At 45.8% G+C, this 24,304-nt stretch overlaps 1 long non-coding RNA gene and 1 pseudogene across 1 annotated transcript; one reads left to right on the forward strand and one right to left on the reverse strand.

The window, feature by feature from the left end:
- Positions 1–4,574: 4,574 nt before the first annotated feature.
- Positions 4,575–6,524, reverse strand: LOC116982342 (annotated as a pseudogene).
- A 5,438-nt stretch (positions 6,525–11,962) lies between these two features.
- LOC116982192 lies at positions 11,963–15,055 on the forward strand. The gene is made up of 2 exons (XR_004414389.1): positions 11,963–12,036; positions 14,963–15,055. It is a non-coding gene; the product is annotated as an uncharacterized LOC116982192 (long non-coding RNA).
- Positions 15,056–24,304: the final 9,249 nt, after the last annotated feature.

The following is a 24,304-nucleotide window of genomic DNA, read 5'->3' on the forward strand; positions in this document are numbered from 1 at the left end:
TATGTGGGGGAGGGGGAGGATGTGGAGGTAGGGGAGGAGGAGGGAGGGGGAGAGGGGTGGGGGAGAGAGAGGGGAAAGAGTGGGGAGGGAGAGTGGAGGGGGAAGGGGGAGAGGTGGAGAGTGGGGAGGGAGGTGGAGAGGGGTAGGGGGAAGTGATGGAAGAGGGACAGAGGGGTAGGAGGAAGGGGGTGGCGTTAGAGAGGGAAGGGGGGTGGGGGAGAGAGGGATGGGTGGGAGAGGGGTGCGGAGAGGGAAACATAGAACCATTGACATTAAGTGCAGGAGTAGGCCATTCGGCCCTTCGAGCCTGCACCACCATTCAATATGATCGTGGCTGATCATCCAACTCAGTATCCTGTACCTGCCTTCTCTCCATACCCCCTGATCCCTTTAGTCACAAGGACCACATCTAACTCCCTCTTAAATTACAGCCAATGAACAGGCCTCAACTACCTTCTGTGCCAGTGAATCCAGAGATTCACCACTCTCTGTGTGAAAAATGTTTTTTCTCATCTCGGGCCTAAAAGATTACCCCTTATCCTTAAACTGTGACCCCTTGTTCTGGACTTCCCCAACATCTGGAACAATCTTCCTGCATATAGCCTGTTGAACCCCTTAAGAATTTTGTAAGTTTCTATAAGATACCCCCTCAATCTTCTAAATTCTTGCATGTACAAGCCGAGTCTATCCAGTCTTTCGTCATATGAAAGTCCTGACATCCAGAAATCAGTCTGGTGAACCTTCTCTGTACTCCCTCTATGGCAACAATGTATTTGAACATTGGGCATTGTGACATCACACAATGGAACGTCACCAAGTGCTTGTGCTCCTGCAAAGGCATATGTAAATGAATCCATTCCGATTGGACATCTGTGAGCATCGGGCATTGTGACATCACACGATGGAACGTTCACCAGGGGCTGGGGCTGGTGATGCTTCTATGGGTGAGAAGCCAGTTTATTATTGAAATATTGGGGGGGGGGGTGAAGGATTTGATTAAAAACGTGTACTTAAACACGACGACCAATGGCAAACCCGTTGGGTCTGATCCCCCAACGCAGCCGTACCCTACCCGTAGCCCCCACTGGGGGGGGGGGGGGGGCGGCATCACACACACTAACCACCCCCACACACAGATTTATAATGAACAGTTAAATTAGTAAATTCAAATTGATAAAAATAAAGAAAATTACAATGAAATGCAATAAAATGTTATTCTTTAAAAAATAAGCTTGTAAATTAAATGGAATTTTTAAGATTTATATAATGAGCAGGTTGATGTGATACAAATAAATTCAATCCAATAAAAATAAGCTGATTTTATCGTCAGACAAATGCAATCCACGACTCCTGTCTTCACAAGCAAAGTAAGAATGACGGTTAGTGAAGAATTCAAACAATCGCTGAGCGTTCAAGATGATGTGTGCGCGCCTCCTGCACCAAAGGGGGGGGGGGGGGTGGTGCGTTTGTCGTCACACACAAAGATGAGGAGGGAGAGGGGGAAAAGTGTGGAGGGAGGGGTGGTGTGGGATCGGAGGTGGAGAGGGGTGAGGGGGAGGGAGCGGTGTTGAAATTATAGTCTTTAAAAGTAATGTTAAGTGAGAAATAAATCAATTCAATGAAATACAGATATTGAATTTAACAATAAAATGTTAATGTTAAAAATGAAATGCACTCCTGAAGATTTATAATGAACAGTTAAATTAGTAAATTCAAATTGATAAAAATAAAGAAAATAACAATGAAATGCAATAAAATGTTTTTTTTTTTAAAAATAAGCTTGTAAATTAAATTGACTTTTTAAGATTTATATAATGATCAGGTTGATGTGAAACAAATAAATTCTATCCAATAAAATAAAGCTGATTATTATTGTCAGACAAATGCAATCCACGACTCCTGTCTTCACAAGCAAAGTCAGAATGACGGTTAGTGAAGAATCCAAACATTTGCTGAGCGTTCAAGATGCTGTGCGCGCGCCTCCTGCACCAAAGGGGGGGGGGGGGGGGGTGGTGCGTTTGTCGTCACACACAAAGATGAGGAGGGAGAGGGGGAAGAGTGTGGAGGGAGGGGGGGTGTTGGATCGGAGGTGGAGAGGGGTGTGGGGGTCTAAGCTTTTGCTGTAAAGTAAACAGTGTCACTAATGCCAGCGTGTTGTAGAGTAATTAGTCGTTAAGAAATAAGCTCGGTCCTTCCTGTGAAAACCTACCGGTACTCGCGGTAAAGTGAAGAAGCGGTCTCAATTAATAAGCGTCCGATTTGCGATCGTGGAGGCGAGGATCATATCTGTGGCCGGGAAGGGGGGGGGGGGGGGGGGGGGGGGTGGTCGTCAGTATTTTTAGTTTGCTCGTTTTCGGACCATGATAACGGGAGAAAAAGGGAGTGAAATTGATTGCTATTTGCCGCGAGTTTGTAAGTTACGCGATCGGAGCATTTTGTCCCTGCATGTTTTCGCATGAAGCTCCGAGATTATCTGTTATAGACTAATAACTGTACAACAGGCTGGCATTAGTGACAATGTTCAATTCACCGCGTTATAGTTCAGGCCCTCAATTTCATGAATGAACGTCTGAGTAAGTGAGTGAGTGAGTGAATGAATAAGGAATGAATGAATGAATGAATGAATCTATTAACGTTATAAAGGGTGCAATTAGATTAATTAAAGTCCATACAGTTTGATGTTCATAAATTCCGGCCTTTAGTCTTTCCTTTCAGGTAGGTGATTCATGGGTTCATTTGTGTTCCAGCACATCAGCATGGACCTTGTTCTCTTGCATTTTTATCCACTTCGCAGCACTTTCTTCTGTCTTTTTTAATGTTTTTTGCACTAAATACAATGAAGCTGCTGCATGTTTCCATTACATTTATTCCACAGAACAACACATTTGAATCTCCAGTAAAACAGGCATCTGTGAAGCCCTCTCAGCCATTTTGTGTGCTGGCCTGAAACAAAGCGCGTGATTGGCCAACTGGCAGACAACTCAATGTCAAACGTGCATTGATTGGAATATTAAAATCTCGACATATTGTTCGTTCTTCTCTAATTTAATTAAGTTGTGCATGTGTTGTTCATATCGAGTTTTAGGGGTTTGAAACACGTTAATATTTTTACACAATATGTGAACATATCATGTTGTTTTGAAAGCTCCTCGGCTCACAGGCTATTCTCTGTACGGTAACTATGGCAACGATGTCTTTGAGCATCGGGGCTTGTGTGGGTGATAAGCCAGTTTAGTTTTGAAGTATTGTGGGGGGGGGGGGGGTATGTTATCCATTAAAAACGTGCGCTTAAACACGACGGAATGAAATGAGAAGCGCATACTTAGAAAGAAAAGCGAAATCTCTGACGAAGTGGAAAAGACGTTGGTGGTCCTGCGGCCCCCAATAGCCCCCAATGGGGGGGGGGGGGGGGGGGGGGCCTCACACACACTAACCACCCCCACACACAGAGTTGGAAAAGTGCATAAAGACCGTTCCCTACCTGTAGCCCCCAGGGGAGATTTGGTCGTTGAAGTCTGGTCCCTGCCGTCTTAAAATAGTGTATCTTGAAGTCGTCGAAGTCGGGTCCGTCTCGGCAACGCGTGGGGGGGGTGGTGGGGGGGTTTGCGGTGCGGCATCACACACACGAAGCTTCGACACACACAGAGCCTTAAAAGTGTAAATGCCCGACCTTTTTTCCGTTTTTCTCTAATTTAATTAAGATGTGCAGGTGGTGTTATTATCGAGGTTCAGGGGTGAATGACGTAAATATTTTCACACAATATGGGAACATCTCATGTTGTTTTGAAGGCTCCTCGGCCCTCATCTGACTCTCTGTACTGTCACTATGGCAACGATGTCTATGAGCACTGGGCATTGTGACATCACACGATGGAACGTTCACCATTGGCTGGGGCTCCTGCTTTGGCATATGTAAATGGCTCCATTCCGATTGGGCATCTGTGAGCATTGGGCATTGTGACATCACACGATGGAATGTTCAGCAGGGGCTGGTGCTGGTGTGGCTTGTGTGGGTGAGAAGCCAGTTTAGTTTTGAGATTTTTGGGGGGGGGGGGGGGGGGGTGGGTAAGGTTTTGATTTAAAACGTGCGCTTAAACACGACGGAATGGAATGAGAAGCGCATACTTAGAAAGAAAAGCGAAATCTCTTCCGAAGTCGAAAAGACGCGGGCGGTCCTGCGTCCGGTTTCGGAGTTGCGGAGAATCACAGGGAGCGCGCCAGCAAAGGGAGTGGGCCAGGGTGCCGGACGGACGGAGTTCCGTTTTGGAATCTGGGGCGAGAGTTTTATATATTATATGATGATATGATATGATGATGTATGCAGTTTCGTGTCGATGAATTGGATGATATTCGCCAAACGTGGGCAAATTGGATGATCAGAGATGAGGCGGCATGGTGGGCAAGGACAAGTTGGGCCGATGGGTCTGCTTCCACGGTATGAAACTATAGACATTATGCAATTGGGCCTTTGCGAAGGACGCAATAGCAAACTATGTCTTAAATATATTTAATTTCATAAATTAGATCTACACCAGTATTAAAAATAACTAATCTTTCCAGATATACAAGAACATTCACTCTTCCTCTTCCGCCTTCCTGTCCAGATCCGCCGAATCGATTCCCACTTCCTCGTAGTCCTTCTCCAGCGACGCCATGTCTTCCCGCGCGTCCTGGAACTCTCCTTCCTCCAGACCCTCTCCCACGTACCAGTGGACAAAGGCCCGCTTGGCGTACATCTTGTCGAACTTGAGGTTCATGCGGGTCCAGGCCATGGATATGGCGGTGGTGTTGCTCAGCATGCAGACGGCTCGTTGCACCTTGGCCAGGTCGCCCCCGGCACCACCGTCGGGGGCTGGTAGTTGATGCCCACCTGCGGGGGAGAGAAAGAAGAGACTCATAGAAACTTTAATTGGTATCCATTGCGAGCTAAATGTTAAGAAACCTGGGCCACCGGTCAGGAAGGTTCTCGTCTGTTCTTGATGTGGTAGATATCACAATACAGTGTGGAACCGCGGGTTGGATCAAGCTTATGTTGCGTGGATTGGTTTACAATCTACACCTACCTTGAACCCGGTCGGGCACCAGTCCACGAACTGGATGGAGCGCTTGGTCTTGATGGTGGCGATGGAGGCGTTGACGTCCTTGGGCACCACGTCCCCGCGGTACATCATGCAGCACGCCATGTATTTGCCCTGGCGGGGGTCGCACTTGAGCATCTGGTTGGCCGGCTCGAAACAGGCGTTGGTGATCTCCGACACGGACAGTTGCTCGTGGTAAGCCTTCTCGGCCGAGATCAGGGGCGCGTAGGTCACCAGCGGGAAGTGAATGCGCGGGTAGGGGACCAGGTTGGTCTGGAGCTCGAGCAGGTCCACGTTGAGGGCGCCGTCGAAGCGCAGAGAGGCCGTGATGGACGACACTACCTGCGCCAGCAGGCGGTTGAGGTTGGTGTAGGTGGGGCGCTCGATGTCCAGGTTCCGCCGGCAGATGTCGTAAATAAAATGTCGTAAATAGCCTCGTTGTCCAGCATGAAGGAGCAGTCGGAGTGCTCCAGGGTGCAGTGCGTGACCAGCACCGCGTTGTAGGGCTCGACCACGGCGGTGGAGATCTGCGGCGCCGGGTAGACGGAAAACTCCAGCTTGGATTTCTTGCCGTAGTCGACGGAGAGTCTCTCCATGAGGAGGGATGTGAAGCCCGAGCCGGTGCCGCCCCCAAAACTGTGGAAGTGCACTGGTCGGCCTGTGGGCAGATAAAGCGGAGAGCATTGAGAAGGAGAAAGGTGGGGTGAGTATGAGTGTTGCAGGAGTAAACTGACCCTCTGGAGAGGTGTCTAACGTCTGTGGTCCCACCCTAACAACAGTAATTTGTGTGTAACATCTGGAATTGGACAGTTGCTAGAGAGTATTCTGAGGGATAGGTCATTCACGAAGTGCGGAATTGTCGCGGGCGAACCAGGAGCGCCAGATCGTTGAATAACGGGCGCTGGTTCACGGTTGGATTCGGTTCCACAACCTACCAGCTTCCGGATGCGATCCAGGACCAGGTCGACGATCTCCTTGCCGATGGAGCAGTGGCCCCGGGCGTAGTTGTTGGCCTCGTCCTCCTTACCGGCGATGAGCTGTTCGGGGTGGAAGAGTTGCCGGTATGTGCCGGTCCGCACTTCATCTACAGGGGAGCAAACAGAAAACGGAGAATGAACCAGCTCATTAAGAAACGGGTTTATTAAGAATCACACGCCCCTCGTCAAACGCCGCGGGGAAGGTTTCAGACAAGGCTCAACATGTCAGGATTCTCCCGTTTCACCTTACCGATCACCGTGGGCTCCAGATCAATGAACACGGCCCGGGGGACGTGCTTGCCCGCCCCCGTCTCGCTGAAGAAGGTGTTGAAGGAGTCGTCGCCGCCCCCGATGGTCTTGTCGCTGGGCATCTGTCCATCCGGCTGGATCCCGTGCTCCAGGCAATAGAGCTCCCAGCAAGCATTGCCGACCTGAACTCCGGCCTGGCCGATGTGGATGGAGATACACTCACGCTGGAGAGAGAGAGAGAAAGATGGGATGGGTCGGTGGAGGAAAGGGGGAAGAGATGATTGCGTTATTCCCACGGATATCGGTCCGAGTGCTAACATTTCCCCCACGCCACACCACAGTGTGCGACCGGATCAACGCGTTTACGCAGCGTGGTCACCGCGGAATCACTCTGCACCCTTCGTTCCCGGTTCTCTGGAGTTATCCCGGCTCTCCCCATCACCGGTTTCACACGACGCCCCGCCGCCCAGCCCCGGGATCACCCACCATGATGTCCCTTCCAGTCTCTCAGCTCCAGACAATGTGTCGCATTCGCCGAACGCGTCCCTTTTATACCCCGCCCCAATAGAACGTTCATACAACCGGGCCGCGCTGTGATTGGCCGCCAGCGACCCGTGGAACGCGGAGACAAAGGCAAAGAGAACGCCGATTGGTTCTCACCGCGAGTGACGCAACAGAGGCGAACTGTTCTTCGAACGGCGCAAAGAACCGTCGTCATCTTGGCGTCACAACCGAGGATCATTGGGCGTTTCAATAGTCGCGTCAACCCCCTGTCCCACTTAGGAAACCCGAATGGAAACCTCTGGAGACTTTGCGCCCCACCCAACGTTTCCGTGCGGTCTCCCTACTAGAATTTAGAAGATTGAGCGGGATCTTAGCGAAACTTATAGAACTTATAGAAAGACATTCTTGCCCTCAGTAAGGTTCACCAGGCTGATTTCTGGGATGTCAGGACTTTCATTTGAAGAAAGACTGGATAGACTCGGCTTGTACTCGCTAGAATTTAGAAGATTGAGGGGGGATCTTATAGAAACTTACACAATTCTTAAGGGGTTCGGACAGGCTAGATGCAGGAAGATTGTTCCCGATGTTGGGGAAGTCCAGAACAAGGGGTCACAGTTTAAGAATAAGGGGGAAATCTTTTATGACCGAAATGAGAAAAAAAAATTCACACAGAGAGCGGTGAATCTCGGGAATTCTCTGCCACAGAATGTAGTTGAGGCCAGTTCATTGGCTATATTTAAGAGGGAGTTAGATGTGGCCCTTGTGGCTAAAGGTATCAGGGGGTATGGAGAGTAGGCAGGTACAGGATACTGAGTTGGATGATCAGCCAAGATCATATTGAATGGCGGTGCAGGCTCGAAGGGCCGAATGGCCTACTCCTGCACCTATTTTCTATGTTTCTATGTTACCTGCTTCCACTACCTGCAACCTCCGGCAACCATCTGCAACCTCCGGGAACCGCACGGAAACCTTGGGTGGGGCGCCAAAGTCTCCAGAGGTTTCCGTACAGGTTTCCTAAGTGGGACAGGGGCATAACTCTCTCCTCGATCCCCCCTCACTTCCACTGTTACCTCAATTCCTCACTCCTCTCTAGTCCTCCATGCCCTCACTCCCTTCCACCAGTTCCTCCCCTCACTCCTCCCTCCTCCTGTTCCTTCACTCTCCACGTCACTTCCCTGCCTGCACCCCAAGCCTGGTCACTCCCGCTTCCTCAACCCTACTGTGTTCCCTCATCCCCCTGCTGTTCTCCAGCCCAGCTCCTGTTGAGTAAGTCACACATACTCAGGGACTGGTACAACAGTATTTACTGAGTAACACATACAACACTCAGCAGCATATCAATTCTACCGTGCTGCATCACCAACTAACTGCACATGTCGGCTTGTGATAAAATGAATGGTGTAGTAATAGGCGGAGTTTATATTAATAAATCATTACATTGGTTAGTAAGTAATGTAACCAATCTACATCTTTCCTTGTAAGAATAATAAGAATAAAAAGTGAAACACGACTACAATAAAGTGATATAGTAAGTAAGTAAGTACGTACATTTTAATTATATAGCACGTTTAAATCAACTCGCGTTGAAACCAAAGTGCTTTACCTATGTTACAAAATTTTGAGATTTAAAAAATCAAGTCTGCAATTTAACCCATCAGATAAAGCATGAAAAGAAGATTAATTTGGCACCTAATTCACTTTCATATCTTCAGTATTAAAAATGTTATGGCCACTTTCATACTCGGAAATTAGCAACTTGTTCCCTATTGCTTTTCCATTGACTTAACACAAAAGCTGTGATCAAGGACAGTCAAAAGCCCATAACTTTCTTAAAAATTAAGAGAACTGAAAGAAATGTTCAGTTATTATAGATTGAAGCATTCTGAAACAAATATTAAACAATCTTATTTGGATGACCTGAAATTAAAGCATAGAATTAGTTAGTTACCCAATACCCACAGCCATCAGGCTATTAAACCTGGCTCGGACAAAACTCTGATTATTAATAACCACTTTCTGTTATTTGCACTTTACCAGTTTATTTATTCATGTGTGTATATATTTATATCATGGTATATGGACACATTTATCTGTTTTGTAGTAAATGCCTACTATTTTCTGTGTGCTTAAGCAAAGCAAGAATTTCATTGTCCTATACAGGGACACATGACAATAAACTCACTTGACTTGACTTGACTTGAATTGTAGCTGATTACAAAATTCAATTACTAGATCTAAACATCTATCCATTTCTTAAGAAAAGATTAACATTTTTTAAATAGCCTAAGTGTCCAAATAACATTCACACAAGAATTCACAATATAACATGATTTTTAAATCTCATTGTCATGGATTTATAGGGAATTTATAAGGAATTTAGTGTATAATTCCCGTAAATTAATGGCCATTTAAATCATCTTGCGAGTGGGTTTTTGAGGAACCCGATCGATTGGAACGTTGCGGCTGTGGTGAATTTAAAGCCCATATTGGCAGAAAAATACTGCCTGTTTGTATGGGTCCTAAATCACTGTTTCGCAACGTAAAATGTGGATTAAAGGCATCTTAAGAAGCATTTATATACATAAAATAAACGGCTTTCCTTTACCTGTCCCGTACGTGAAATCCGTCCCCGTTGTCGGCGTTGACGGCTTTAGAAACTGATTTTTAAATTACTCCAGTGCTGAAATTGTCGGGTGATTAAAAATAAAAAATTCACAGAATGGCGTCGAACAATTCTTCAGCAAAAGCTTGCACTCCGAGAAAATATATCCAGGACAGGTAGGAGAAAAATCGCATTTTAACCCCCCCCCCACCCCCCCCCTCCCCCCTCAAAGGCGCCAAAGTCACGCACACGGCCAGTGGCAGAACTGCAGCACCGCTGAAGGTAAGTTTTGTAACATACCTACTTCACATCAAAGAAATAATAAAAGAAATCAAAGTTTCCGTACATCCATAGAAAAATTAAAAATCAGAAAAATGACAAAAACACATTATAGAATTCAACAAGAACGTCCCCCCACAACAGAATCAAAAATTTCCACTGCGGGGAAAGGCAACAAAATGTTAAGTCCTCTTCCTCTGTGAAACACCTGAGGTCGGGGCCTATTTGTGGCCTCCGCATCCAGTCCGATGTTTTCAGGTCCTCTTTGCCGGAAAGCTGGAACTCCGGCATCGGGTAAACACTCCTCAGCGGCTTGGAAATGTCAGAAGCGCCCGCCCCTCCCCGGAGACTGCGGCACCCGTAGTCCTCAGGCAGCGTTGGCTGGAGCTCCGACTCTGGCGATCCCGGATCCCAGGCTCCGCGGTGTTCCAAATACAGCGCCGCCCGCGGCTGGACGCTCCGCAGCCACAGCTCGTCGATGTTGGAGTCGGCGGTCACCGCACTCCGGAGCTTACTGCACGGCGACCCGCTAAGGCATCGCCCGCTCCGTGTTGGTATCCCAGCGCTGTGCCGCCGCCGAAGCTGTAGTCCCGGCCGGTCCCGACAGGAAACGCCGATCCAGTTCCGAAGGTAGGCCGCGAGGAAGGGGCGAAGAAGCAGATCAGTGGGAAGCCGCCTCTCCGACCAGGTATGGACTAGGAAATAATGCTAGGAAATAAATGACACAACAAAGCAGATGCTCAAGATATGCAATAAAATTGACGATGTTAAAGGAAACAGGCCATTGTTAGCTGTGGGTGAGGTGAAATTGAGTTACAGACAATGAGATTCAACAAGATGACTGATTCTGGTATGACGGGTGGGGGAGGGGTGGAGAGAGAAGGGATGTGAGGGTTACTTGAAGTTAGATAAATCAATATTCATACTGCTATCAATAAAAGGGACGGTGGACAAAAATGCTGGAGAAACTGAGCGGGTGAAGCAGCATCTATGGAGTGAAGGAAATAGGCAACGTTTGAAGAAGGGAGTCTGAAGAAGGGTTTCAACCCGAAACGTTGCACATTTCCTATGTACAACAAGACCTGGGTGTTCTTGTACATCAATCACTGAAAGTATGCAGCAGATACAGCGGGCAGTGAAGAAAGCTAATGGCATGTTGACCTTCATAATGAGAGGAGTTTAGTTGAGGAGCAAAGAGCCCTTTCTACAGTTGTACATGGCCCTGGTGAGGCCACACCTGGAGTATTGTGTGCAGTTTTGGTCTCCTGATTTAAGGGAGGACATACTTACTTTTGAGGGAATGGAGGGTCGGTTCACCAGGTTAATTCCTGGGATGGCAGGACTGACATGACGTAAGAATGGGTCGACTGGGCTTGTATTCACTGGAATTTAGAAGGATTAGAGGGGATCGCATAGAAACATATAACATTATTAACGGATTGAACATGGTAGATGCAGGACACATGTTCCCAATGTTGGGGGAATCAGAACCAGGTTCCTCAGTTTAAGAATAACAGGTAGGTAATTTAGGACTGAGATGGGGGGAAAAACTTTTTCACCCAGAGAGTTGTGAATCTGTGGAATTTTCTGCCACAGAAAGCAGCGGAGGCCAATTCACTGGATGTTTTCAAGAGTTAGATTATGCTCTTGGGGCTAACGGAATCAAGGAATATGGGGGGAAAGCAGGAATGGGGTATTGATTGTGGATGATCAGCCGTCATCATATTGAATGGCGGTGCTGGCTCGAAGGGCCGAATGGCCTCCTCCTGCACCTATTGTCTATGTTTCTATGTAGAAGCTTTTCACTCCACATCACCGTCGATATCACTCCTGTGACTCTCAGTCTGAGGACGGGTCTCGACCTTGAAACGTCGCCCATTCCTTCTCTCCAGAGATGCTGCCCGTGTCACTGAGTTACTGCAGCATTTTGTAGTCTGGCCCCTTGAGGTTTTATCTCAGGTTTGCAGCCTCTGCAGCTGCTCTCATTGTCCCCCCCACGTGGTGCAGGAGCAGCGGGGTCAAGGGTCACTCTGTGGTCATCCGAATGTAGCGCCACCTGGCGGCAGGAGGCCGCAGTGCAGCGTCTCTGGTCCTCCGACTGTAGCGGCACCTGGCGGCGGCCCGGCCTACAGGATGCGGTCTCCTGCGGAGAGGACGCGGCTCTGATTGGTCGGACGCAAGGAGGGGGCGGGTCCTGGTCCTTTGTGACGTCGGCCCGGGGAAAGCGGAACCTGCTCCCATTGGCCGCTGCCGCTGCCCGTCAGTGGGGGGGGGAGGAGGCGGGACCTGGTCGCCGGCCACGTGACGTCATCCTGCAGCCCTGGAGCGTCGTCGCGCCGCAGCTCAGGTGAGAACAGTCGCCGCCGCCGCTCGTGGGCGATCCTGCGGCCGGTGACCCGAGGAGGCGGAGCCCGAGGCCGAGGCGTGCGGACGTGGTGGGGGGAGGGGGATGTGAGTCAGCAGTGAGTGAGGCAGGGAAGGAGGTCTGGGCGCCCTCTGGTCCTCCGGCTGTAGCGCCTCCTGGCGGCGGGAGGCCGCGGTGCAAGGGTACAAGGATGGAGTTAAAGGGAAAGACAGGACAGGAAAAGTGAAGACAAACACCAGAATTAACGGGGCAGGAAGGGATAGGAGAGTAAGGCCAAGTGAAATAGGAATGGATGTGAAAGGTGAGAGGAGTAATGGATGAAAAGTATTATATATGAATGCACAAATAATAAGAAATGAAGTGGACGAGTTTGTGGCTCAGTTAGAAATTGCCAAGTATGATGTTGTGGGAATTACAGAGTTCCCTTCGGAACAGAATTGCTTCTACCAGATCCTCTTTCATTGAAGCCCTTAAATCTGATGTAATTATTTTCAGTGCGGAGAACAGTCTTTCCATGCCGACCTGAGTGGGAGGTATGGCTGTTACTATCATAGCTGCAAATGTTACTATTTCAGGTTGTAGGGATGACGGGGACTAATAGACCAGTTAGTGTGACAGTGGTGGTGGGAAGATGCTGGAGTCAATTATTAAAGTAGTAATAACGGCAAATTTAGATAGCAGAGGAAAAAGTTTATTAAGACCAAAGTTGGACCCTTGATGACTGAAAAAGGTGAATTTATTATGGGGAACAAGGAAATGTCAGATGAGTTGAATAGGTACTTTGGATCCGTCTTCACTTAGCAGGACACAAACAATCTTCCTGGTGGACTAGTGGGCAGAGGATCTGTTGTGATGGAGGAACTGAACGAAATCCACATTAGGCAGGAAATGGTGTTGGGTAGACTGATGTGACTGAAGGCTGGTAAATCCCCAGGGCCTGGTGGTCTGCATCCCAGGGTACTTAAGGAAGTGGCTCTAGAAATCGTGGACGCATTGGTGACCATTTTCCAATGTTCTATAGATTCAGGATCAGTTCCTGTGGATTGGAGGGTTGCTAGAATATCCCACTTTTTAAGAAAGGCGGGAGAGAGAAAACGGAATTATAGACCAGTTAGCCTGACATCGGTGGTGGGGAAGATCCTGGAGTCAATTATAAAATAGATGAAATAGCGGCACATTTGGATAGCAGTAACTGGATCGGTCCGAGTCAGCATAGATTTACGAAGGGGAATTCATGTTTGACTAATCTTCTGGAGTTTTTTGAGGATGTAACTCGGAAAATGGATAAGGAAGAGCCAGTGGATGTAGTGTACCTGGACTTTCAGAAAGCATTTGATAAGGTCCCACATAGGAGATTAGTGGGCAAAATTAGGGCACATGGTATTGAGGGTAGAGTGCTGAATGGATAGAGAAGTGGTTGGCAGACAGGAAACAAAGAGTAGGGATTAACGGGTCCCTTTCAGAATGGCAGGCAGTGACTAGTGTGGTACAGCAAGGCTCGGTGCTTGGACCGCAGCTATTTACAATATACATGAATGATTTAGATTAAGGGATTACAATTAACATTATCAAATTTGCAGATGACACAAAGATGGGTGGCAGTGTAAACTGTGAGGAGGATGCTATGAGAATGCAGGGTGACTTGGACTGGTTGGGTGAGTAGGCAGATGCATGGCAGATGATTGTTAATTTAGACAAATGTGAGGTTATCCACTTTGGTAGCAAAAAGAAGAAGGAATATTATTATCTAAATGGTGTAAAGATTGGAAAAGGAGAAGTGCAATGGGATCTGGGGGTCCTTGTTCATTAGGCAGTTGCACAGGGCCCTACCGATACCACACCTGGAGTATTGTGTGTAGTTTTGGTCTCCAAATTTGAGGAAGGACATTTTTGCTGTTGAGTGAGTGCAGCGTAGGTTCACAAGATTAATTCCCGGGATGGAGGGACTGTCATATGCTGAGACAATGGAGCGGCTGGGCTTGTATAATCTGGCATTTAGAAGAATGAGAGGGGATCTTATTGAAACATATAACATTATTAAGGGTTTGGACACTCTAGAGGCAGGGAACATGTTCCCGATGTTGTGGGAGTCCAGAACCAGGGGCCACAATTTAAGAATAAGGGGTAAGCCATTTAGAACGGAGATGAGGAAATACTTTTTCACCAAGAGAGTTGTGAGTGTGGAATTCTCTGTCTCAGAGGGCTGCAGAGGCCGGTTCTCTGGAAACTTACAATAGGGAGCTGGATAGGTCTCTTGAAGATAGTGGAGTCAGGGGATATGGGGAGAAGGTAGGAATGGGAACTGATAGTGGATGATCAATCTTGATCACATTGAATGGCGGTGCTGGCTCGAATGGCCTACTCCTGCACCTATTGTCTATTCTCTCATTAAAATCAAGCCAAGGATGACCCACATTGGCCGAACTATTCACTGGACTGAGCTGAAGTTGGCTGGAATCGGCCCAAGTAGGCGGGGAGTGCAGACCTTGGTCCAGTTAGGCCAGGGAGGGGGGCAATAGGCTCAACAATGCCAGGGAGGTCTGGACTGGGTAGGCTCAGGACGGCTGAGAGAAAGAGGGCGGAGAGACAATAGGTGTAGGAGTAGGCCATTTGACCCTTCGAGCAAGAACCGGCATTCACTATCTAACTCGTTTGAAAGCCTCCAGAGAATTGGCCTCCACTGCCTTCTTAGGTACTGAGAGAGAGAGGGGGGGATAGAGGGGGGAGAGAGAGGAGGGGGTGAGAGAGAGAGGAGGGGAAGAGAGAGAGGGAGGGAAGAGAGGGGGCTAGAGAGAGAGAGAGTTGGGGCTGAGAGACTATTTCTGTGCTGGTTTTGAGGGATATGGGTCAAACGCGGGCAGGTGTAGAGGGATGAGCATCTTTTGACCTCCATCTTCCCTGTCGCCAGATAGCTGAGACTCCGAACTTTGACGCAAAGACGAGGAACAGCCTCGAGAATTAGGGGCACGCTCTCATCTGCTTGCAAGAACAACAACAGAGGTACAGTGCGGAAACAGGCTCTTCGGCCCACCGAGTCCGCACCGACCAGCGATCGCCTGTTCACACACTTGTTTAGTTTAGAGATACAGCACGGAAACAGGCCCTTCGGCCCACCGAGTCCACACCGACCAGCAATCACCCCGTACACTAACACTATCCTACACACACCAGAGACAATTTTCACAGGTAGGACAGGGTGATCAAGAAGGCTTTTGGCACATTGGCCTTCATCAGTCAGAGTATTGAGTATAGAGGTTGGGAGGTCACGTTGCAGTTGTACAAGACGTTGGTGAGGCCGCATTTAGGGTATTGTGTTCAGTACTGGGCACCGTGTTATAGGAAATATGTCCTCAAGCTGGAAAGGGTTCAGAGAAGATTATGAGGATGTTGCCAGGACTAGAGGGGCCTGAGCTATATGGAGAGGCTAGGACTCTATTCCTTGGAGCACAGGAGGATGAGGGGTGATCTTATAGAGGTGTACAAAATCATGAGAGGAATAGATCGGGTAGACACAGAGAGTCTCTTGCCCAGAGTAGGGGAATCGAGGACCAGAGGACATAGGTTTAAGGTGAAGGGGGAAAGATTTAATAGGAACCTGAGGGGCAACTTTTCCACACAGAGAGTGTATGGAACGAGCTGCCGACTGGGACCTGGATAGTACATGGATAGTACAGGTTTGGAGGGATATGGGCCACATATCCCTCCGAACAGGTGGGACTCGTGTAAATGGGGCATGTTGGCCGGCGTGGTGAAGTTGGGCTGAAGGGCCTATTTCTTCGCTGGGTGACTTTATCTCTTTCTCTCTCTCCGCCATCCCTCTCTCCCTCGCTCTTTCTCTCTCCCTCCCTTTCCCTCTCTCACCCTCCCTCTGTCTCTCCCTCTCTCTCTCTCTCTCTCTCTCTCTCTCTCTCTCTATCTATCTATCTGTCTATCTCCCTATCTCCCTCTATCTCTATTTTGAATTATCTCTATCTCTCTCTCCCTCTCGCCCCTCTCTATATCTCTTTCTCTCCCTCGCTCTCTCTTGCTCTATCTCTCTCTCGCTCTCCCTCTGTATCTCTCTCTCTCTCTGCTCTCTATCTCTCTCTCTCTATCTCTATGTGTATCTCTCCCTCCATGTCTTTCTCTCTGTATCTCTCCCTCCATCTCTCTATATCTCTATTATCTCTATCTCCCTCTCTCTCCCCTCTCTATCGCTCTCCGTCTCTATTTCTCTCTGTCTCTCTATTTCTCGCAATTTAAAAAAAAAATGTTTTAGTCAATTAAAAAAACTTTATTGGCATGATAAAAAAACATTGTCCCTCTCTCTCTCTCTCTCTCTCTCTCTCTCTCTCTCTCTCTCTCTCTCTCTATTTTTATCTCTCTCTTTATATATCTCTATCTCTTTCTATCTCTCTATCGTTCTCTATCTCTCTCTCCCTGTCTCTATCTCTGTCTATCTCTCTCTTTATCTCTCTCTCCATCTCTCTCTCTCTCCCTCTATCTCTAACTATTCCTATCTCTCTCTATCTCACTCTCTCTCTATCTCTCGCTCTATCTCTCTCTGTTTCTCTCTCTCTCTCTCTCTGTCTCTGTTCTCTATCTCTCTCTATCTCTCTATCTATTTCTCTATCTCTCTGTGTATCTATCTCTATCTATGTCTCGCTCCATCTCTCTATATCTCTATTATCTCAATCTCCCCCTCCCGGTCTCTCTCTATTTTTCAATGAAATGGAACCCCTCCCTCGATCTCTCTACATCTCTCTCTATATCTCTCTCTCTCAATCTCTCTATGTATCTCTGTCTCTCTAGCTCCCTCTTTTTATCTCTGTCTCTCTCTATTCTATCTCTATTTCTAACTCTCTCTATCTCTCTCTATCTCTCTCTCTCTCTATCTCCCTCTCTCGCCCCTCTATATCTCTTTCTCTCTATCTCTCTCTCTATCTCTCTCTCCATCTCTCTATACCTCCCTCACTATTTATTATTTCTATCTCCCTCTCTCCCCCACTCTCTATTTCTCTCTCTCTCTCTCTATCTCCCTCCGTCTCTCTCACTATCTCTCTTTATCTCTCTCTCTCTATCTCTATTCCTCTCTCTATCTCTCTCTATATCTCTATCTTTCTCAATCTCTCTCAATCTCTCTCTCTCTCTCTCTCCAACTCTCCATCTCTCTCTCTCCAACTCTCCATCTCTCTATACCTCTCACTATTTATTATTTCTATCTCCCTCTCTCCCCCTCACTCTCTATTTCTCTCTCTCTCTCTCTATCTCCGTCTCTCTCTCTCTCTATCTGTCTCTCTATCTCTCTATCTTTATCTCTCGATCTCTCTATCTATCTCTCTATCTCTATCTTTATCTATCTATCTATCTATCTATCTCTCTCTCTCTCTCTCTCTCTCTCTTTATCTCTCTCTCTACCTCTCGATCTCTGCATCTCTCTCTCTATCTATCTCTCTATCTCTATCTCTCTACCTTTCTCTATCTGTCTCTCTCGATCTCTCTGTATCTCTCTATCTGTCTTTCTATCTCTCTCTCTATCTATCTCTTTCTATCTCTCTATCTCTATTTCTCACTATCTATCTCTCTATCTCTCTCCCTATCTCTCTCTCTCTCTCTCTATCGCTCTACATCTCTCTCTATTTCTCTCTCTATCTATCTCTCTCTCTATATATATATATCACTCTATCTTTAAATCTCTATCTCTCTCTATCTCTCTATCTCTATCTCTCTCTATCTCTCTATTCAATTTTTCAATTTTTAATTTAAAAAACGTTATTGGCATGATAAAAAATACATTGTTATTTTGCCAAAGTATAAAACACAACATACATATTTAAAATGCATGTATAAATACAAGTATACAGTGCATGGATAGATATGTCCCCGTACATAAACTCACAATAGGCATATAGCCTTTTATTGATTGCTACACGTTCTTGCAGCTGTAAGCAGTACAACACAATAGCAAGTTTAGCAATTCAATATTAATTTCTTTTTTTTTCACTTAAAATTTTATTGATTTTTAAGAGATATATACAAAACAGTGCAACACCATCACCATAAATAAACCAAAATAAGAAAAACAGCAATCAAAATAAAAAAAATAAGTAGATAGGGGAAAAAAAAAGAAGTAAAAAATAAAAAAATTGGAATAAGACCGTGTGGTTCACTTACCAAATTATAAAAAGAAAAACATTACATTGATTAGTAATCTGGAGATAATTCAATATTCATACAACCATACTATCTAGTTTTATATAACACAATCTTCCCATATCTAGCTCGGCATTTATCTAATTGGTGTCATGGCTCAAATAAACTGTCCATTTTTCCCAGATCTTCTCAAATGAATTCTCCTTGACTCTCAAGGAATATGTCAATTTCTCCATATTAAAGATGTCTCACACAATTTCTAACCACTGTTCCTGTGTTGGACTTTTTTCATTAAGTCACTGCCTTCTTGCTTGCTGCAAGCAAAACTTTAATCAAATATGTATCTTCAATTTTTGCAATATCTTTAATACGCCCCAGATACATCACAGGGCAGGTATTTGAGATTTTATAACCCAAGATATTTTTTTACAACTGCATGAATATTTTCCCAGTATGGCCTTATCTTTACACAGTTCCAGAAAATATGCGAGTGGTCTGCCTCTGTACTCCCGCACAGCCTCCAACAGCGTTGTTGGACAGCAAGTTGTCTGCTTTTTATTTTGCGTGTTATAAAAAAGCGAGATAGATTCTTCCAGCAAAATTCTCTCCATACTAGTTTCACACATTTGATATCATTCTTCTTCTGTTATTTGAATCTTTAATTCTGCTTCCCATTTTGTTTTTATGTGGAGCGTTGATTCTCCCCCGCTTCCCACCAGAGCTTGGTAGAAAGCAGAGATGACCCCGAGACCCCTTCTATTTGTATGCATCCACAATCACCTAGATCACATTATTTGAAGTTTCATCTAGTTCTGGCCTTAACTCTTTTGTAAAGTAGTCTCTTAATTGCAAGTATCTAAAAAAATCTTTGTTTTCGAGACCATACTTTGACTTTAAATCTTGGAAGCTCATAAACTCGCCATTTTCTGAAACTGTATACATTGCCGTTATGCCTTTTTGTGCCCATTCTTTGAATTTTGTATCATACACCCCTGGCTTAAACTTTGAGTCATATGCGAACCACTTCAATGCGTGAATCCCTCTTTTTAATTTGTATTTTTCCACTATAACATTCCATATTTCTAACGTAAATGCTACTATTGGATCCATAGCATGTCTCAAAGCCCCTCTCAGATATTTGTCTCCCACCAAAATCTGGGTCTGGTAACCCTGTATCTCTCTTTCCATTTCTTTCCATCGAGATTCATAATCAGGTCTACACCAACAAGCCAGAGGTCTGAGTTGAGCTGCATAAAAGTATTTCCTCAGATTTGGTAAATCCATTCCACCCTTGCTTTTCGGCAGTTGAAGTGTTGTTAGTTTTATTCTTGATTTTTTGCTATTCCAAATGAACCTAGAGATCATTTTATCCCAGGCTATGAATTTATCTCGGGGGACATTAATTGGGAGAGATTGGAATAAATATAGTAGTTTAGGTAGGATATTCATTTTTACCGTTTGTATTCTGGCACTGAAGTCTAGAGGAAGGGTCGACCACCTCTCAACATCCTTTTTGATGTTTTCTTCAATTTTGTTATAATTAGTTTCAAACAAGTTGGAAAGTGTTTTGGTTATAGTTACACCAAGATACTGCATCGTTTTAGAGTTCCATTTCAGATTATATGCATCTCTGATTTGTTGGGATGGAGAATAATTGAATGAAAGAATTTGTGTTTTTGTTATATTCAATTTATACCCTGAGTAGTATCCATATGTTTCAAATAGGTTCATTAGATTTGGGAGATATATCTGGTCGTTCAAGAAAAATAATGATATCATCAGCAAAAAGACCAATTATATGTTCTTTCCCCCCTATTGTGACCCCCTGCAGGTCTTCTCTCTGCCTTATTGCTTGTGCTAAGGGTTCAATATACAAAACGAAGAGAGTAGGAGAAAGACAGCATCCTTGCCTTGTGCCCCTCTCTAACTGGATCCTTTTTGATATGTTTCCATTTACCTTAATCCTAGCTGTAGGCTCCTGATATATTGTTTTAATACACCGAATTGCATCTTCATTGAAACCAAATCTCCTCAGTACTGCAGATAAAAATACCCAACTAACACCATCAAAGGCTTTTTCTGCATCTAAACTGACCAGGACCATATTTATATCCTTTTTTTGAGCATTATCCACAATGTGGAGGGTTCTTCTAATATTATCCTGTGTTTGACGCCCCCGAATAAATCCAGTTTGGTCTTCATTAATCAGATCTGGTACAAAAGTCTCGAGTCTTTTGCAAATGATTGAGGTAAATAGTTTGTAGTCTACATTTAAAATTGAGATTGGCCTGAAATGTTTACATTGCTCTTTGTCTTTGCCTTCCTTGGGTAAAATGGTAATAATTGCTTCCTTCCATGATGGGGGAGCCCTGCCCACTTTAAGGGTCCAGTTAAAGCAAGAGAGGAGCAGAGGTGTTAGCTCTTTCTTAAAGGCCTTGTACCATTCTGGTGGAAACCCATCGCTGCCTGATGATTTACTAGCCTTAAGTCTACTGATTGCAGCTTCCAGCTCCTTAACCGTGAATTGTGACGTAATGGTATTATTTTGTGTCTCACCAATGGATGACAGATCAAGTGAGTTAAGAAAACTTCTCATTGTCCTTTTGTCAGCTGATGGTGGCTTAGAATAGAGTTTCCTATAGAATTCTTCAAATATTCTTTCTATCTCATCTGGCTCATGTGATAATTGATTGGTTTTAGGATCTCTTATTTAATGAATTGTATTAGAGGCCTGCTGTTTACGCAGGCGTCTGGCCAGGAGTCTAGTTGCTTTTGGACCTGCTTCATAATAGGTCTGCTTTACAAATCTTGCCCTTTTTTCCATATCTCCCCTGAGGATCTCATCTATCTCCCCCCTTATTTCCTTAATCTGTTTTAGCACCAACTGATCCTGTATGTTTTTATGTTTTTTCTCCAATTCTTTCAGTTTTTCTACTTTATGTTCATACGTAGCTAGCCGGACCTTTTTTTGTGATGATGTCAGGGCGATCAGCTTTCCACGTATAACTGCCTTCATAGCATCCCACAGTATTACAGGATCCACATCCCCGTTATCATTCTCTTCTATGTACCTTTTTATCTCTTCCCTTATTTGTTCCACATTTGCCTTATTATTCAAAATACCCACATTGAGCCTCCAAACAGTATTTCTTTTTCTACTATTCAGGTGTACTGTCAAGCTGATCGCACTGTGATCAGATACATCTGCCACCCCGATTTTACACTCTGTGATCCTGTGACTTTCACCCGTATTCATTAAAAAGTAGTCAAGCCTGGAGTAGACTGAGTGGGGTACTGAATAGTGTGTGTAGTTCCTTTCTAAAGGGTGAGGTTCTCTCCAAACATCAATCAGGCCCATTTCCTGTACTGATGTGTTAATGAACTTGGTCAGATGCATCTTGGTTTTTTTAGGCTTGTTGTATCCAAATTATTATTCATGACCACATTGAAGTCCCCTCCACATATCAAAATACCTTCAGTCTCTAAAGCAATAATGTCAAACAGAGTTTTGAAAAAACATTTGGTACTCTCTGGGGGGGCATATACATTGATCAGTGTCACGACTTTGTTTTTCAGCTTTCCTTTAACTAATACATACCTTCCCTCTTTGTCCCTGACTTCTTTATGGCATTCAAATTGGACTGCATTTGTAAGGATAGCCACTCCCCTCTTTTGGCTAGTTTTATAGGAACTATAAAATGCATTTCTAAAGCCAAAGCGTTTTAGTTTCTCATGTTCTTGTTGAGGCAGGTGGGTTTCTTGTAAAAATAGCACCTGAGCCTTTTCTTTTTTTCTGTTTAGCCAGGACCTTGCTCCTTTTAACTGGATTATTCATCCCATTTACATTGAGTGACACCAATTTGATAGTATTACGTGACATTTAATTTACCTAATCCTGTCTTGCATTCATAAATCTCCAGATAACTTGGAACTGTGCAGGTCTGAACATCTGGACAACATGTGTCAAATAAAGAAAAGAAGAAAAAAGAGAAAACAGTTGACTTCCAAGTAAGTGTGATTCCTTGTCCCCCTGAGTCCCCGTTGGCAGGTATAGGGGAAAACCCCCTCACTAGAGGTGAAACACTCCATTTCACACATCCTAGTATCGTCGAACGTCATCCGTTAGCACTTATTTTCTAGTCCAAAAGAAGTGATGACACAATAGAAGCTAGTTGGATGGGGTCGGCTCAGACTCCTGTAGTCGCTCTCTTGCTGTCTCACTCCCATCTTCGCTCCTCTTTCCAACTCTCTGCCATGTCATAGCCTGGAGAAGACGCTCCATTTCTGGGTCCGCCGGCTCCTCAGCGCTGTAATCAGGTGTCTCCACAGAATAGCCTCTCCTCCTCAACTCCTGCGCTGCAACTTGTGCACTATGATATGTGTATGTTCCTGAGTCCCAGTGAATGCGCATCTTGTCCAGCGGGGTCTGGAAGCGGACACCTCTCTCCTTCAGGGCCTTCTTTATTCCCTTATAAGCCTTGCGCTTCTGGACAAACTCCGTTGCATAGTCGTGGTCAAATGATAGACGTCGCCCGTCAATCATTATCTTCTTTCCCCAGGCCTTTATAAATACCATTTCTTTGGTATTAAACTCCAGGAAATTTACCACTATGGACCCAGGTGGTGCGTTACGTTCCGGTTTGCGAGCCAAAGCTCTGTGCGCGCGCTGGACCCTTACATTGGTGTCCGTTGTTATTGCGAGTTCAGTTTTTAAAAGTTGCTCCACAAATTCAGACATGGATTTGCCGCCTTTCTATTTGGGTATGCCGTAGATGCGAATGTTATTTCGTCTAGACCGTCCTTCCAAATCAGTCAGTTTTTCTTGCATGACTTTCTGTTTTTTCATAGATTTAAACAGCACATTTTTCATAGACATGTTAATTGTCTCAGCCTCATCGATTCGTGCCTCTGCTTTGTTTAGTCTAGTTTTGTGGGCGTGGATTTGTTTGGAGTTAGCAGAAAGTTTATGGTAAATTTCTTGCTTCAGATCTTTGAGTTCGGCTTTCATGTCTTCTTTGAGTCCTTCTTTAAGTTTATGTAAGTCCACTTTATATTCAGCCCTGAAGTCATGTATTTCCTTACTGATATTGTGGAGCATTGAGCACACGGTTTGTGCCGAGTCATCCTTTGAGCTTTGAGCTTTGTCCATCTGCGGTGAATTCTTTCTTTCTCGTCCGTCACGTTTCTTTTGACTCCAATTGTCGTTCCCCCACTCATTCCAATACAGAAAACTTTGAATTATGTGGCAATTAGTGAATTAAGGGAGGCTAGTTTTAATCTTGCTATCGTGAGCTCGAGATTAAGCAGCCATCTGCTCGCCTCGCCACCGGAAGTATGATTTAGTTTAGTTTAGAGATGCAGCGCAGAAACAGGTTTTCAGCCCACTGAGTTCGCGCCAACCAGCGATCACCTCGTACACTAGCACTAACCTACGCACATTAGGAACAATTTAACAATTTTGCGGAAGCCGATTAATCTACAACCCTGAACGTCTTTGAAATGTTGGAAGAAACTGGAGCACCCAGAGTAAAAACCCACGCAGGTCAAGGGGAGAACGTGCAAACTCCACACATACAGCACCCGTAGTCAGGATCGAGCCCGGGTCTCTGGCGGTGAGGCAGCAACTGTACCGCTGTGCCACTGTGCTGCGCAGAATTATATAACGGTTTCCTCCGCCATAAACGCACCCAATATGTGCTAATAATGTCTGTTTGCCAGCTTGTTGATCCCCTGTGTTCCCCTCCTGCTGGGTTTAGGAGCCGTTGCTGTGGACAGAGAGACGGGGACGTGAGCGGCCATTGAGGGCAGCCAGGGTGCCGGTGAGCCCCCCCCACATCTGCTCAGTTTACGGGCTGAGCTTCGAGGGAGGACCACATGACGGGGCACAACAAGGAGAAGCATTATGAGTGTGACATGTGTGGCAAGGCCTGGCAGTACCCGAGCCTGCTGGAGGCCCACCGCCGGGTGCACACGGGAGAACGCTCCTTCGACTGCGCAAAGTGCGGCAAGAACTTCGCCTGCCATGACAGCCTGCTGCAGCACAGCCGCGTGCACTCCGACGAGAGGCCCTTCACCTGCTCCAACTGCGGCATGAGCTTTGCCCGGTTGTAGGGGCTGC

Source organism: Amblyraja radiata, chromosome 16 (genome assembly GCF_010909765.2).
Source record: "Amblyraja radiata isolate CabotCenter1 chromosome 16, sAmbRad1.1.pri, whole genome shotgun sequence".
Lineage (NCBI taxonomy): Eukaryota > Metazoa > Chordata > Chondrichthyes > Rajiformes > Rajidae > Amblyraja > Amblyraja radiata.